Raw genomic sequence first — 18,892 nt, forward strand, 5'->3', positions numbered from 1 at the left:
CAAGGGTAACCCATATAATGATGAAAGTGAAGCTTGATGTGATGACATGGTGGTGAAATAGAGGTGAGAAAATGTGTGAATGGAATGAAGGTGGATGTATTTTAAGGATAATTCTTAGGACCAACATACCCCCAAACTGAAGGAATTGCATGTCCTCATGCAATCTATTATATTACTTTTGATACTTGAGCTTTTTGGCTTACGCTTTGCATGAGATCATTTACTAATGTTTGCAAAGTGTGTTTGTTGAATTGCAACTTGGTTGGTTCTTCTGTTTCAACCATATTTTGCTTGTTGCATTCAATGTATGATCTTTGCATGTGATTTTTATTGCAAAGTATTTTTTTTGGAATGCATCATGGTTGGTTCTTGTGTGACAACCATGATTGTGTTATCATCGAATTAACTTTTAAGTACCTTTTACAAAGACATTTATATGCTCATGATGAGGTAATAGTAAATATATTTGGAAAGTATGTGGGTTTTAGAATGTGATATATGAATATGGAAAAATATGAATGTGACAAAGTATGAATGTAAATATATCCTCCCTCGCAAATTGAAGGTTTTGGAAGTTTTGTGAAATGAGAAATGGAAGTGCTTTTTTTCCAAAAATTATCATTCTAGTTTTTTTTCAAGGAATTAAATGGTTAAAAGTTAGAAAATATCATACCTCAACTTACCCTTTCAAAAATGGATGAGAGATGTGCATGTGTGGCTACAAAATTCTGATCATATTCGTATTCTTTTGGCTGTGAAAATGGTAGATGAAGTCGAAAAAGTGAATCTTTTATTGTTGTTGCATCTGCTGCTAAATCTGCTGCTAGATTTTCTGTTGAATGTTCAGAATCTGCGGCTGAATGTGGCTGAAAATGTATAAGGCTTGGAAGGCATACAAAATCTATAATTTACACTTTCCCCACAACCTTATTTATTGACTCGTCCTCAAGTCATTTCATCAAAAACTAAAAAGAAATGAAAGTAAATTTGCTTCCTCTTCTACAAAATGAGAGTAAATGTCTTCAAGTCTTCCACACTCGTTGGCACAATTCTTGTCATGTGAATAAATGTTTCGATGTCGAACATAACAAGAAATTGTTAACTTAGTGGCCATTAATGGATGCCACTAGTCAACATGAGAGCTCCCATCTTAGATTTGGATGAGAGTCAAGGTGCCCCTAACATATCTTTCTAAGCATGAATGAATTTGTTGTTGTGAAATACTTAGAAGATCAGACGAACAAGGGACATTGATGTATTCCCATTGTTAATCGACATGATAGGTTGCCCTTAAGGCATGCAAGCTTCAAGGTGTTTTTAGAAAGATATTTAGACTCAAGGACTATGGACTCAGTGATTTACATAGAAGCAGGATTTTATTTGCAAACTTGTAAATGGAAATGCAAATGGAAATGGAAAAGGAAACAGACAATGGAAATGGAAAGTGGCACAAAAAGCTTTTAAGTGAGCTACTTTGTGGGTTAGGAATGTATAATGACATGTATGTGAAAAAAAATAATGGATAATGACTCTTGCTAGAATAAAGTAAATTATGGCATGCTTTGACAAGTGGTGGGATTTACAATATTTCAAAAGATGTCGAAAAATCTCAAGATTAACAAATAATATTTCTGGGATTTCTACTAAAATAGCTAAGGTTGACCAACCACCTGTAGACGTCAAATTCAAGTGTGTATAAGTATTTCACCATCCTTTAATATTTAGGATCAACCCCCAAGTCTTTGAATTTGCTAATTTGTAACATATCAAACCATGAAACCCTTACAGGAAGTTACAAGAACTTGTAATTTTCTGGAAATTTCGTTCTTATCATCATGGTCTTTAGAATTTCTCATGAAATTAGTCTTTTGAAGACCAATTTTCATCACAATTTAATCTCCTTAATGATCAGTTGATCATTCAAAACTTGCTAAAAAAACTTGGCATAAAGAAAATAAGTTTGTTCAAGAAGAGATGGCCATCCCTTTCCTGATTCTTACGCAAATATTGTATGCCAAAATGAAACAGATTAAGGAATATCAAAATCATAATTTACTCCAATTCATGATGTAAATAACAATCTATTTTACCATGAAAAATAAATCAACTCCCTGTTTGTGTCCGATGACTCATGGAATGTGCATGTAAAAGCTTGGCATTATAGATTTGTTGCGTCCTACAAATATAAAAGAATACAACATGAAGAAGTTATAATTTTATTGCCAAAATAAGATAATCCTCCAAATGTTTGATAAATCAATCTTCCAAATTCACTTCCAAAGAAAGCTCTTGATGTCGCAACAAGACCTTCTAAGGCACGGATTCCTCAAGACATATAATTACCCACTTGTTTCCAGAACACCGCCCTGTGCTGCAACATCAATGAAACCCTAACCAGAAATATGACCTCAAGATCTACTCCAGCCGACGGAACTGCACTTAACTAGGAACCAACAAGAAACATAAGAAATATGGAGGCCAATATCTGTTGAACACAGTCAAACTGAAATGCTAACCGAGCTCCTCAAATGGCGATTGTCCTCGGCAAAAAGTTTCTGGAACAGTCTTCTAGGCGACAGATTAGAAAATGATTTTGCAAAATATGGCACAATTGTTATATTTTGAATACATCCAATAGCTGTCAAAAGATAGGCATTTTCAGATCTGTCGTCTAACTAGGAAAATGTCACTCCACTCAAACACATACTTTTATCCTGCGTGAAATATTTCCAACTTGAAACCACTCTAAACATTAACCAAAATCAGCGTTGTAAAGAGAGAATTTGTGATTATTCCATCTGATATATTGTATATGACAAAAATTGTTGGACCGTAAATGCATCACAACCATCCATTTTTTATTTTCCATTGCAAAATTTATTATTCTGATACATTCTGGATTGTAAGACGCTTATCTGCATGGTTAGGGATAAAATCAATTCCTCATATTATGATTTCCTACAAGATTACCTTATGAATTATGTTAGATATCATGACCAATATGAACATCTCTATGCAAGATTTCTTTTGTGGTTTCCAACAGTTGGGTGAATTGTTTGTTTAAGCCAGGCTATATCTTTGCATATGATTATAATTGAAAATCAGACATGCAGATACACCCGTAATATAATTTGAAATTCTTTCATAATTTATTTCATTGTACTTCCTTCCAATATCCTCAGTGAAAGAAAATCTTATTGTGCCAGATGTCTTGCCAACAACCTAACTTCATCTTGAACTATAATTTTTTAGCTTCTCTTTGATGGTGGTAGGTACAGATCCTCGTAACCAAGCTGACAGAAGCAAACAATGAGAATCAAAGATTTGACTAGGATCACCATTTTTAGCTCATTTCGAATCGATCATGGTCACTTTGACTGAGTTTTCTTCTATGTGCACTGGGCCGTCTGGTTGTTGAGTGGCATGTTTGACCCACTGTGCATTTTTTACGATTTCCAAGCGTGTTGAGAAAATGTTCAATTCAAAACATATTTGAAAGTAATTCGGCAGTATAAGTATGGTAATAATTTTGGGCCTTCGCTACGTTCAAGATGAGTTAGCCAGGTCACCATTAAGGCTAATAGCTATCGATATCTTCTCTTGCATGCAATCATCAAATCGCTCAAATCGTGTTACAAATTCTTTTTCCAAATGTTTCAATCTTCATTGTCCCTCTATATTTCTGTACTATACCCATATTTCTTTAAATTGATCTTCTTTCTGCCTCAACTCTCGTTCTCCCATATCGCATCAATCAGCGATTGCTCTTGGATTCAAGTGCCTCATCCCCAGTGAACGATCCTTATGGTTTCATGGCTGATTGAAGTCAAGATGTGCCCTTGCTACTTGAAGCAGTAGTTATCTAATGGACAGAGTGGTTTTCCTCAAACTCATATCTATGGATCTCTATGTTTCCTTTTCTCGCATGTCTCATCTTCAGGGTATGAGGTACAGAGGTTTTCCGAGGCTGAAACATCATCGTTCTTTCATTCGATCCACAATAGACATCTTATAGTACACTCATCAGTGGGAGTTACTATTCGCACTGGAGGTCTTGTGTTTAAGTTCAGTCGTCCACTCCTCGAAGCTTTTGTCTGCTTCCCATATAGCAACTCATCCTGTTGCGGATTCACCCATGGTATGTGGTGTCGATCCATAGGAAACGATGATTGTAAGAGGATTCTTTGTAGCATGGGGGTTAAGGTTTGGAATCCTGATTAAACTTATTTAGTTTTTGTTGAAGTGGAGTAGGTAAAAATTTGAAACTGAGGTTAAATATCATAATTTGATTTATGCGAGTTTCAGTTCTGATTATTTTACTGAATTTATCTATTTAAAAAAAAAATCGAAATTACTCCAATTCAATCACTTATTATTCTAGACGTTATAAGGGTAAAAGTGATTGCACAGCATTTTGGTATATGTTAGCAAAGAGATAGTAGCCGGGTATCGACGAAAGAATGATGTGAAAGTGTCGAGCTAGAACAGGTTGGGACGGTTACAAGCGTGAAGGTGATGAGTTCATCGAATGGGGCGAATGGTTTGCCAAAATCTGGCCTCACGAAGGATTGAGTCCTCCTATTAGCTCATTTCAAATCAATCCCGTTCCAGCACGCATAGTCCCTCCTCTGTCTTGCTCCTATTCAAGATCGTGGTTATCGAGGACTGCGCCATGGGAAAATTGAATATGATGTCAAGGTATCCTCACAATGAATTCAATGCCAATTCCAAGGCAACGATAGAAGTAGAATTCCAAACCCAGGTGATGGATATCGATGGGAAGGAGGTCAAGGCTCAAATCTAGGACATAGCAGGCCATGAGAGGTTACAGACGGTCACATCAGCTTACTACAGGGGAGCTATGGGAGCCCTCATTATGTATGATATCAGTGGCAGCCTGACTTTTGATAATGTCGCCCACTGGCTCGAAGAGCTCAAGATGCATGCTGATGGCAATGTCGTGAAAATGCTTGTGGGGAATAAGTTTGATTTAGCTCATATCAGGGAAGTTCCTATGGAAGATGGGAAGAAGCTTGTCGAATTAGAGGGGTTGTTCTTCATTGAGACCTCGGCTCTAGATAATAAAAATGTATTGCATGCATTCCAAATTGTGGTCAAGGAGATTTACACTAATGTGAGCAAGAAAATGTTGAATTTGGATTCCTATAAGTCTCAATTGTCTCTCAACAAAGTTAATATTACGGATGTATATGGCTTGTTTGAAGAAATAGTCCCAACACATATGTAGAGAAGTTTTAACACAATTATCAAATCATGAAACTACAAATTTAATTTTTAAATTTGAAATAAAAAATAAAGAATTTCTTTAAAAAATGATTTCAATTCTTATAATGCTTGTAGATTTAATGATTTGTGAAAATTCCTAGCAAGAGATTTTTATTTAATTTTGAAAATAAATCAAGAGATTTTCTGATCTTCCTAATCGCTCGCAGTGCAGGAAGAGAGCATACTAACCTATTGATTTTTTTATTTTTTATTTTGCAAGTTAGCGTGGATGAACTGTCTCTTACCTAAATTTCTTCATGAGAAATGTGGATGATTTTATTATTATTATTTATTTTTTTTTGAAAACAAAACAAAATGAAAACTCAATGAGATCTCATTTTTTTTAATGTATTCTGCCTTTAACTTGAAAGAATTTTTTTTATTTTCTAGGTAAAAGAATGCTTCCGGTGAAGCCATCTACAGACTAAAAATTCAAAAATTCTCACATCTAGATTTAAATTTTTTACCTGATTATTTGCAAGCATGTGAGTAACTTGTCTTATTCTTGGAGTTAGCACAAGGTTCTTTTGAAACCAATCTTTAATATTGTTCTTGCTCTCGAAGAAGTACCTATTCAACATTTTCAATTTTCTCATCCGTAGATGGATTAATAAGAAATGGGGGGTTTAAAAACTGAATTTGAAACTAACTAAGTATGAAAAAAAAAACAAAAATTTCAAACTTGAACTCCTTTATGAAGATCCTGTTGTCACCAAGATTCACAAGTTAGTCCATAAAAATAAATTGGAACAAAAATAACTTCCTAAGTCTATCTCCAAGTCATCCTCCTCGGCAACGACACCAAAATGTTAGGTCTAAAATGCGGATGCAAATTAGAGTTTCATTTACTGTCAAACCAGGTAAGTAGAACTTCGAGGATCATCCAATATATATGGACTCAGAGACAAACTAAACTAAGCTAGGTGAATAATTAGTAAAGCTCCCTTACAGGAGATTGTCCATTAATATTTCTAATCAATTATTTAAACTAATGAAATTGAAGCTCTTAAAAATAATTATGATTGATTGCATGAAACATTAAAACTCTCTTAGAAGAGACTATTCGTTTATATCTCAAGCATATAAATGAAAAACTTAAACTAATGAAATCAAACATTAAATAACAAATCAGATTCATTGAAGGAAACATTAATACTTTCTTACAAAAGGTCATTCATTAATATTTCAAACATATGAACCTAATAATTTAATCTAATGAAATAAACAAACATAAAATAAAAGCTTACCAAAACAAAAGTGTGCTTGCTAGGCAATGGGGATCCTTCCAAGGATTCACAAGCACACCAAAAGAGAAGTCAAATGTAGAGGACCAAAGAAGCTCCATTTTATTCATCATAATTTTCAAAGTACAATGGCTATAAGCTCATATGATCAAAACCAAAACTATTCTAAATTCTATCTAGATTAACATTACTAGGTTACAATAAAGGAATAGGTTCTAAGATTCTAAAAATTAAGATTAAAAATGAAGGAGATAACACTCCTCTTTATACAAAAGCTATGATAACAAACTCCTAAATGTAGATACATTATTCCTTCCTTTGATCCACATATTTCTCAACCAATGGTGACACATAACCCTATCCTCCATGATCTCCTCCATGAGGTCCATTATCTCCTCAAAATCAAATATGAACATAAAGTGCCACATAAAGATGCCTTGGTAGTTTCCATTGTACCTACACATGTCAAATTTCTCATTCCAATTTTTAGGTATAACTATAAGGATATTATTTTCTAAAGTTTAACCACAAATTCACTTAAAAATACTAAGAATTAATAATGTTTTGGAAAACACAAGGGTAACCCATATAATGATGAAAGTGAATCTTGATGTGATGACATGGTGGTGAAATAGAGGTGAGAAAATGTGTGAATGGAGTGAAAGTGGATGTATTTTTAGGATAATTCTTAGGCCCAACATACCCCCAAACTGAAGGCATTGCATGTCCTCATGCAATCTATTACTTTACTTTTGATACTTGAGCTTTTTGGCTTAAGCTTTGCATGATATCATTTACTAATGTTTGCAAAGTGTGTTTGTTGAATTGCAACTTGGTTGGTTCTCGTGTTTCAACCATATTTTTTTTGTTGCATTCAATGTATGATCTTTGCATGTGATTTTTATTGCAAAGTATTTTTGTTGGAATGCATCATGGTTGGTTCTTATGTGACAACGATGATTGTGTTGGCATCCAATTAACTTCTAAGTACTTTCTACAAAGCCATTTATATGCTCATGATGATGTAATAGTAAATATATTTGGAAAGTATGTGAGTTTTAGAATGTGATATATGAATATGGAAAAATATGAATGTGACAAAGTATGAATGTAAATATATCCTCCGCCCCAAACTGATGGTTTTGGCAATTGTGTGAAATGAGAAATGGAAGTTCTTTTTTTCCAAAAATTATCATTCTAGTGTTTTTTTCAAGGACTTAAATGGTTAAAAGTTATAAAATAGCATACCTCAACTTACCCTTTCAAAAATGGATGAGATTTGTGCATGTGTGGCTGCAAAATTATGATCATAGTCGCCTTCTTTTGGCCATGAAAATGGTAGATGAAGTCGAAAAAGTGAATCTTCTATTGTTGTTGCATATGCTGCTGGATTTTTTGTTGAATGTTTAGAATCTGCTACTAAATGCAGCTGAAAATGTATAAGGCTTGGAAGGTATACAAAATTTAGAATTTACACTTCCCCCCAGCATTATTTATTGACTTGTCCTCAAGTCATTTACATCAAAAACTAAAAAGTAATGAAAGTAAATATGCTTTCTTGCTACAAAATGAAAGTAAATGTCTTCAAGTCTTCCATACTAATTGGCACAATTCTTGTCATGTGAATAAATGTTTCGATGTCGAACATAACAAGAAATTGTTAACTTAGTGGCCGTTAATGGTTGCCACTAGTCAACAAGAGAGCTCCCATCTTTGATTTGGATGAGAATCAAGGTGCCACTAACACATCTTTATAAGCATGAATGAATTTGTTGTTGTCAAATACTTAGAAGATCCGATAAACAAGGGACATTGATGTATTCACATTGTTAATCGGCATGATAGCTTGCCCTTAAGGCATGCAAGCTTCAAGGTGTTTTTAGAAATATATTTAGACTCAAGGACTATGGACTCAATGATTTACATACAAGCAGGATTTTATTTGCAAACTTGTAAATGGAAATGGAAATGGAAAAGGAAACTGACAACGGAAATGGAAAGCGACGCAAAAAGCTTGTAAGTGAGCTACTTTGTGGGTTAGGAATGTATAATAACATGTTTGTGAAAAAAAATAATGGATAATGACTCTTGCTGGGATAAAGTAAATTATGGCATGCTTTGACAAGTGGTGGGATTTACAATTTTTCAAAAGAGGTCGAAAAATCTCAAGATTAACAAATAATATTTCTAGGATTTTTGCTGAAATAGATAAGGTTGACCAGCGTTGACCAGCCACCCGTAGATGTCAAATTCAAGTGTGGATAGGTATTTCACCATCCTTGTATATTTAGGAACAACCCCCAAGTCTTTGAATTTGCTAATCTATCATGCAACATATCAAACCATGAAACCCTTACAGGAAGTTACAAAAACTTGTAATTTTCTGGAAATTTCGTTCTTATGATCATGGTCTTTTTCTTTAGAATTTCTCATGAAATTAGTATTTTGTAGACCAATTTTCATCACAATTTAATCTCCTTAATGATCAGTTGATCATCCGAAACTTGCTAAAAAAACTTGGCATAAAGAACATAAGTTTGTTCAAGAAGAGATGGCCATTCCCTTCCTGATTCTTACGCAAATATTGTATGCCAAAATGAAACAGATTAAGGAATATCAAAATCATAATTTTAGTCCAATTCATGATGTTAATAACAATCTATTTTTAATAAAAATAACCATGAAAAATAAATCAACTCCCTATTTGTGTCCAATGACTCATGGAATGTGCATGTAAAAGCTTGGCATTATAGATTTTTTGTGTCCTGCAGATATAAAAGCATACAACATGAAGAAGTTATAATTTTATTTCCAAAACAAGATAATCCTCCAAATGTTTGATAAATCAATCTTCCAAATTCGCTTCCAAAGAGAGCTCTTGATGTCGCAACAAGACTTCCTAAGGCACAAATTCCTCAAGACATATAATTACCCACTTTGTTGCCAGAATAACGCCCTGTGCTGCAAAATCAATGAAACCCAAACCATAAATCTGACCTCAAGATCTACTCTAGCCGATGGAACTGCGCTTGACTAGGAACCAACAACAAACATAAGAAATATGGAGGCCAATATCTATTGAACACAGTCAAACCGAAATGCTAACCAAGCTCCTCAAATGGTGATTGTCCTTGGCAGAAAGTTTTTGGAACAGTCTTCTAGGCGGCAGATTATAAAAATGTTTTGCAAAATATGGCACGATTGTTATATTTTGAATACATCCAATAGCTATCAAAAGACAAGAATTTTTGGATGTGTCACCTAACTAGGAAAATGTGACTCCACTCAGACACATACCTTTTTCCTGCGTGAAATATTTCCAACTTGAAACCACTCTAAACATTAACCAAAATCAACGTTGTGAAGAGAGAAGTTGTAATTGTTCCCTCTTATATATTGTATACAACAAAAATTGTTGGACCATAAATGCATCACAACCATCCATTTTTTATTTCCCGTTGCAAAATTTATTATTCTGGTACATTCTAGATTGTAAGACACTTATCTGCATGGTTAGGGATTAAATCAATTCCTCATATTATGATTTCCTACAAGATGACCTTATGAATTCTGTCAGATATCATGACTAATATGAACATCTCTATGCAAGCTTTCTTTTGTGGTTTCCAATAGTTGGGAGAATTGTTTGTTTAAGCAAGGCTATGTTTTTTCATATGATTATAATTGAAAATCGGACGTGCAGATACACCAGTAATATAATTCAAAATTATTTCATAATTGCTTTCATTGTACTTCCTTCAAATATCCTCAATGCAAGAAAATCTTATTGTGCCAGATGTCTTACCAACAGCCTAACTTGATCTTGAACTATAATTTTTTAGCTTCTCTTTGATGGTGGTAGGTATAGATCCTCGTAACCAAGCTGATAGAGGAAAACAATGAGAATCCAAGATTCGACTAGGATCGCCATTTTTAGCTCATTTCAAATCAATCTTGGTCACTATGACTGAGCTTTCTTCTACATGCACTGGGTCGTCTCGTCGTTGAGTGGCGTGTTTGACCCATTGTGCATTTTTTTACGACTTCCAAATGTGCTAAGAAATATTTCCATTCAAAACTTATTCGAAAGTAATTTGGCGGTATAAGTATGGTAATAATTTTAGGCCTTCGCTACATTCAAGATGAGTTAGCCAGATCACCATTAAGGCTAATAACTGTCGATATCTTCTCCTGCATGCAATCATCAAATCGCTCAAATCGTGTTACAAATTCTTTCTCCAAATGTCCCAATCTTCACTGTCCCTCTATATTTCTGTACTATACCCATATTTCTTTAAATTGATCTTCATTTTGCTTAAACCCTTATTCTCCCATATCGCATCGTTTAGCAATCACTCTTGGATTCAAGTGCCTCATCCCTAGTGAGCGATCCTTATGGTTCCATGGCCGATTGGAGTCAGGTCATGCCCTTGCTACTTGAAGTCGCAGCTATCCAATGGACAGAGTGGCTTTCCTCAAACTCATCTCTATGGATCTCTATATTTCTGTTTCTCGCGTGTCTCATCTTTCTGGGTATGAGGTACAGAGGTTTTCCGAGGCTGAAACATCATCATTCTTTGATTCGATCCACAATAGACATCTTACAGTACACCCGTCGATGGGAGTTACTATTTCCACTGGAGGTCTTGTGTTCGAGTTTAGCCGTCCACTCCTCCAAGCTTCTGCTTGCTTCCCATATAAGAACTCGTCCTACTATGGATTCACCCACGGTATGTGCTGTCGATCCATAGGAAACGATGATTGTAAGAGGAGTCTTTGCAATGCGGGGGTTAAGGTTTGGAATCTTGATTAAACTTATTTAGTTTTTGTTGAAGTGGAGTAGGTAAAAAGTTGAAATTGAGGTTAAATATCATAATTTTATTTATGCGAGTTTGAGTTCTGATTATTTTACTGAATTTTAGCTTTTTTTTTAAAAAGTCGAAATTACTCCAGTTCAATGACTTATTATTTTAGATGTTATAAGGGTAAAATTGATTGCGCAGCATATTGGTATATGCTAGCAAAGAGATAGTAGTCGGGTATCGACGAAAGAATGATGTGAAAGAGTCGAGCTGGAACAAGTTGGGATGGTTACGAGCTCGAAGGTGTTGAGTTCATCGAATGGGGTGAATGGTTTGCCAAAATCCAGCCTCACGAGGGATTGAGTCCTCCTATTGGCTCATTTCAAATCGATCCGGTTCCAACATGCATAGTTCCTCCTCTGCCTTGCTCCTGTTCAAGATCGTGGTTATTGGGGACTGCGCGGTGGGAAAATCAAATTTGTTGTCAAGGTATGCTCGCAATGAATTCAATGCCAATTCCAAGGCAACGATAGGCGTAGAATTCCAGACCCAGGTGATGGATATCGATGGGAAGGAGGTCAAGGCTCAAATCTAGGACATAGCAGGCAAGGACAGGTTCTAGGCGGTCACATCGTCTTACTACAGGGGAGATGTGGGAGCCCTCATTGTGTATGATATCAGTCACAGGCTTACTTTTGATAATGTCGCTTGCTGGCTCGAAGAGCTCAAGATGCATGCTAATGGCAATGTCGTGAAAATGCTTGTGGGGAATAAGTCTGATTTAGCTCATATCAGGGAAGTTCCTATGGAAGATGGGAAGAAGCTTGCCAAATTAGAGGGGTTGTTCTTCATTGAGACCTCAGCTCTGGATAATACAAATGTATTGCCTGCATTCCAAATTGTGGTCAAGGAGATTTACACTAATGTGAGAAAGAAAATGTTGAATTCGGATTCCTGTAAGTCTCAATTGTCTCTCAACAGAGTTAATATTACGGATGTATATGGCTTGTTTGAAGAAATGGTCCCAACACATATGTAGAGAAGTTTTAACAAAATTATCAAATCATGAAACTACGGATTTAATTTTTAAATTTGAAATCGAAAATAAAGAGTTTCTTAAAAAAATGATTTCAATTTCTTATAATGCTTGTAGTTTTAATGATTTGTGCAAATTTCTAGCAAGAGATTTTCTGATCTTCCTGATTGCTCGAAGCGTAGGAAGAGAGCATACTAACCTATTGATTTGTTTTTTTTTTGGCAAGTTAGTGTGGATGAAGTGGCTCTTACCTAAATTTCTTCATGAGAAATGTGGATGATTTTTTTATTATTTTTTTTTTTGAAAACAAAACTAAAGGAAAACTCTATGAGATCTCAATTTTTTTTAATGTATTCTACCTTTAACTTGAAAGATTTTTTTTTTTCCTAGGTAAAAGGATGCTTCCAGTGAAGCCATCTACAAACTAAAAATAAAAAATGCTCACATCTAGATTTAAATTTTTTACCTGATTATTTGCAAGCATGTGAGTAACCTATCTTATTCTTAGAGTTGGTGCAAGGTTCTTTTGAAACCAATCTTCAATATTGTTCTTGCTCTCCAAGAAGTACATGTTCAACATTTTCAATTTTCTCATCCGTAGATGGATTAGTAAGAAATTGGGGGTTTAAAAACTGAATATGAAACTAGCTAAGTACGAAAAAAATCAAAAAGCTCAAACTTGAACTCCTTTATGAAGATCTTGCTATCACCAAGTTTCACAAGTTAGTCCATAAAAAGAAATTGCTATAAAAATAACTTCCTAGGTCTATCTCCAAATCATCCTCCCCGGCAACAGCACCAAAATGTTGGGTCTAAAATGCGGATGCAAATTAGAGTTTCATTTACTGTCAACCCGGGTAAGTAAAATTTCGAGGATCATCCAATATATGGACTCAGAGACAAACTAAATTAAGCTAGGTGAAGAAATATTAAAGCTCCCTTACACGAGACTGTCCATTAATATTTCTAATCAACTATTTAAACAAATGAAATTGAAGCTCTTAAACATAATTTTGATTGATTGCATGAAATATTAAATCTCTCTTACAAGAGACTATTCGTTTATATCTCAAGCATATAAATCAGAAACTTAAACTAATGAAATCAAACATTAAATAACAAATCGGATTCATTGAAGGAAACATTAATAATTTCTGACAAAAGGTCATGTTCATTAATATTTCAAACATATGAACCTAATAATTTAATCTAATGAAATAAACAAACATAAAATAAAAGCTTACCAAAACAAAAGTGTACTTGCTAGGCAATGGGGATCCTTCCAAGGATTCACAAGCACACCAAAAGAGAAGTCAAATGTAGAGGATCAAAGAAGCTCCATGTTATTCATCATAATTTTCAAAGTACAATGGCCATAAGCTCATATGATCCAAACCAAAACTATTCTATAAAATATCTAGATTAACATTACTAGGTTACAATAAAGGACTAGGTTCTAAGATTCTAAAAATTAAGATTACAAATAAAGGAGATAACACTCTTATTTATACAAAAGCTATGATAACAAACTCATAAATGTAGATACACTATTCCCTCCTTTGATCCACATATTTCTCAACCAATGGTGACACATAGCCCTATCTTACATGATCTACTCCATGAGGTCCATGATCTTCTCCATGAGGTCCATGATCTCCTCAAATTCGAATTTGAACATAGAGTGCCACATAAAGATGCCTTGGAAGCTTCCCTCGTACCTACACATGTCAAATTTTTCATTCCAATTGTTAGGTATAAGTATAAGCATATTGTTTTCTAAAGGTTAACCACAAATTCAGTTAAAAATACTAAGAATTAATAATGCTTTGGAAAACACAAGGGTAACCCATATAATGATGAAAGTGAAGCTTGATGTGATGACATGGTGGTGAAATAGAGGTGAGAAAATGTGTGAATGGAGTGAAAGTGGATGTATTTTAAGGATAATTCTTAGGCCCAACAGCTATATACCCATCTCCATGCATTAAAGCTTAGGTTATACGCATGAGAACCTATCCAACATACTCTCAAGTAGAAATACTTATATATTACAACTCCTAGCAAGTGTAATGGATCAGAAGAGGGATTGGGGTGTCATTTATATATATATATATATATATATATATATATATATATATATATATATATATATATATGTATATATATATATATATAAAAACCATTAGCAAGAGATGAAGGTATGGAGAAACTAGAAGTCCAAGGTAGTGAAGGCGTGAAATACATGTGGTAAGGTGTGTCAAAACCTTATATAAATTGAAGGTGTTATTACATGAACCGAAAAGTAGAAGGTAAGTAAATAAACTCCACACACACAATATATATATATATATATATATATATATATATATATATAGGATGGGGTATGTTACATATACATTGACCATTTAATCTTTGCATCCTTCTTTTTTTTATATATGTTGGTGACCTTATTTTGGGGGAAATGCCTTGCACCTAAAACCAATAGTCTCAATCCATCAAGTACAATTTGCTGGCAATGTTTTCTCATTTGATTGTTTTTCCAAAAACTATACTTGATAATTGTGAATAACATATAAGGAGAATACTCTTCTTCATTTTCCATTCTCTAAACATATGAAGTTGGTTGCAATTAATGTTTTTCCCTTATTAGTTACATGGAATAGGTTATAAATAAGGATCTCCTCCACTCCCTATTTTTGTATTATTTTATCCATGAAACGAAAATGCTTTGGGGAGATAGAATTAGTGGTCTTTCCTTTGGGTACTTTGTAATTTTTTTTTTGAATAAATCTTATCATAAAGAATGACTTCATGTTCATACTTCATTTTCTAAAATTTAACTGTAATGTTCTTTTGCAAGAAGTTAAAGACATCAATGTGGTATGATTTGATGTGCTTTCTCATACAGAGATGAAAAAGAAAATGTTTGTACATGAACAATCTAATATGATTTTTTGTAGTTAAATAAACCCCTTTCCTCATAAAATGCATGACTATGTATTAGACTAAATATAGCGATGAAAGCAGTGTAACACCAAGCCTAAACTCAAGGATATATTATTACATTAGCATATCCCTATTTTGAGATGTTAGTGCATGTGTTACTTTTTTTTGGATCATTTTTGTGGTTTGTAGGCATATAATAGTTCCATCATCCTTCTATATTGGGTCTATAAATAAAAAGGAGTATTAAAAATGCCATGGAAAAATTGAATGCATAGGATATTTGGTAAAAATATGGATTTTAAAAATTGCATGTATGTATTGGAAGGGGGGTCAACAAAAGGAATCTTACTGGTTTTTTTTCAATATCTACTAAAATTAGGGATACTTTTTAATATCCCACAAACGAATGTGCTATGACACAAGTTCACTAAGTGAATCCCCCGTGGTCCTAAGCTTCCAAGGTCATTTTCAAGCCCTAAATGTTGTTTTTTGGCAATTCAGGAGGCCAAGTGTTGCCATGACAAAGTGTCACCCCAACGAAAAGTTGTAATCTTGAGATAGTTCTTTACAATGGGCCGCTATTTACCCCAAATGGACATTGTATGCAAAATTTGCACCGCCACGAAGTTGATGTACCAACTAACCACCTTGAGGTCCACAAACATTTTGGCACTTCATCTTCTATGGTTAGGGTTTTAGACCCCTAAAGTTCCTTATTTATGTTAAAAGGACATTGTTTCAACCTCTTGTAATATCTTTAATGAATGTGTGTAGTTTCCATCTATATTCCTTTAGAGATAGATACCACCATTCTAGCCAGTTGGGTTTTCTATTATTCAATTAATTATTTATCAATAGAATTTTGATTTTTACTATATTACTATGTTATCTACTATATTTCTCTTTGTGTGTTCCATTTCCTTTCATGCCTTTCATTTCATTACTTATCCTTATAAAACTACCTTTCACTCACCGATCACCTCCCTAACCCATTACAATAGAGTCTTCACCTAACCTTTTAAAGGCTTCATTACACTAATTCCATGGGCAGAAAGCCATGGGTACACTAAACCGTGTGCCTACAACCACTTCCATTTGAATCGGTCAATTTTGACTCTTTGCCTAAGTCACGTTTACTGAAAAATTCCCCCTTAAAACTTGACTTTTGGTTTCCCTTGACCAAGTTCGGCCAAAGCAGCTAAGTGAATTGACACCACTCGTTCTATCCCTTACCCCTATCAATGTTTATACGTAAGGTATTCACATACCCTCCCCACCCCCCAATCACCTAGGTATAACACCAAAATCTACCGACAATTTCCTAAGGGTACGCATGGCTTCAATGATATACCCAATTGAATGCAATTTAAAAATATAAACTCCATTGTGATTTTTTATCTGGGTTTACTATTGTTGTTGTCTTTCACTATGGTACTTCATGCCTCCATTCTATTAACCATACAAGAATTAACTCCTCGTCCATAAAAATAAAGATGTCCAATGGGAACTGCAAATGTTGATCTTTATCATGTTCCATGAAATACTCTTGCTCATTATAGTCCTCTTTTCTCTAGCTTTCACATTGAAAACCTTTGTACACAAACCACAAACATCCATAGAAATTATTGGACCACTCCCATTGGAGAGTTCGGGTCCAACCCGTGCTTTACTGCAGCTAAAATACTTTTGAAAAAAAAATTATATGTGACCCACTCTATTTCTCTAGAACCCTATGTGGATCTGAGTGCAACTTCAACATTTCTCCATGGTTATCCCAATGATCATGATAGTCCCTTAGTTCTTTTTGCAATAAATTATGGTTCTCTCTTTGTTTCCCATGGTAGCAAGATCTTCGTCTACGACTAGGTGCTGAGCAAGCAAGGAATGGTTTTACCTACTTTAGAACTATGGTCATTGTACGTCCTTGCATTATGGACCAAAAATTGTCCCTGTTGAGTGAGCTTGTGTCCATTTTCTTCATTCCATAAGCCCTCTCAATGTATCAATCTGCAATATGTTCCATACATCCTTTGCTCTGGGAATCTCCTCATCACTGATCTATTCAACCTTCGACATCCCGACCTCTAGTTTCTGCCATTATCACAAATATCGTGTTGAATTCCACTTTACAGGTCACTTCCAAGATCAATCTGCTTAAATATATTATGTTTACTGCTTCATCATTCACGCTTGCCTTTATTCACTACACTCCCATTTTTGTTTCTCGAGGCTATGGTCATATTTTTTGTTCTTTGAGGTATATTCTATAATGCTCTCTATGCTCAATTTCCCCATCCACTTTTGGCTCAGATACCAATTGTTAAAAATTAACTGAACAGAACAAATTTATAGAGAACAAAAAACACATTAGAAACATAGAAACACAATAAACATGATTGCTCTCACAAACCCAAGTGGCTTCTTTTGGAAGAAGAAAACAAAGATGATGGAATAAGAGATCATACTAAGTTTTTTCTCAAGGAGGCACTCACACGATAAAAAATACTATGATGGAAACTTTTTCCTAGATCCTTCAACAACTACCAATAGTGATTGAGGCACCTTCAAAAAGTGGCAATTTTGGAGGTAGGAAACCCTTCAAGGTACAAGTTAACTTTGAGATCCCCTTTTTCAAAGAACAAGCATATGCAGATGCTTTGGAGAAATGGTTCAATCTATCAAAGGGCTTTACTCTGTCCAAAATTTTTCTGATTATGAGAATATCACCTTCATGCTCCTAAAAGTCCTTCCTCGTGTCAAAGATTTGTGGGAAGATTTATGAAGAGACATAAAAAATATGAGTTTGTGATATTGAATGCAAGACCCACTTGGGCCACTTTTTTTGATCTCCTTAAGGAGGAATTCCAAGGAAAATTTTAAAAACAAACCCCTCGCCCCTTAAATTTCTATATATAATAAATCAGTGAATCCCCATGATAGATTAAAAAAAAAAAAAAAAATGAAGCCTATTTTAATTTCTAAACTAAGGGATTGATTGTTGAGAAAATATCTCAACAACCAAACCAATCAACAAACCAAATATGTAATCATTATTCTGAGTCCCCCCTTTAATGCTTACATTACATCATTACAAAGATTATTACAAGAATCATAAATTACATATAGTCATATATGTCTGGCTCGACTTCATCAACACTCACATCCACTCTGGAATCTCACAAACACCGCTCTTTCTTGACCACCTCATCTTCAAGCTATCACTCGAACTCCATTTAAAACATTAACGCCTCTTACCATCTTTGACGAACTTGCATGATCAACAATTTCGACATACTTTATTCTGTCAAATTACATAGCTTGTTGTAACTGTTAGAAAAAGTAGCCAAGTAATGAACCATCCTATGGACAACCCGCCATCTATTAGATGACATAGCTCGTTGTATCTAACAATTATCTAAGATAGTTGTCTGAGTATTGAATGTGTTCAAAATTTGACCATACAACATGTCTCACACGCATGGATCTCATGAAAATAACATGTAACCAATGTTGTTGAAGCCCAAAGCAAAACAAGATCAACTAACGGATAACAGACTCACATAATCAGATTAGCGATA

The 18,892-nt window shown here is 34.5% G+C and overlaps 2 pseudogenes; both read left to right on the forward strand.

Annotated features, from left to right (window-relative positions):
* The first annotated feature begins 1,974 nt into the window (after nt 1-1,974).
* LOC149239008 (ras-related protein RABA5c pseudogene) lies at nt 1,975-5,248 on the forward strand (annotated as a pseudogene).
* A 3,833-nt stretch (nt 5,249-9,081) lies between these two features.
* Nucleotides 9,082-13,691, forward strand: LOC149239009 (ras-related protein RABA5c pseudogene; annotated as a pseudogene).
* The last annotated feature ends 5,201 nt before the right edge of the window (nt 13,692-18,892 follow it).

The sequence above is a fragment of the Pinus tabuliformis genome, chromosome 8 (assembly GCF_031772625.1).
Source record: "Pinus tabuliformis cultivar Carrire ecotype Pingquan chromosome 8, CPIR1, whole genome shotgun sequence".
NCBI classification, from domain to species: Eukaryota; Viridiplantae; Streptophyta; class Pinopsida; order Pinales; family Pinaceae; genus Pinus; species Pinus tabuliformis.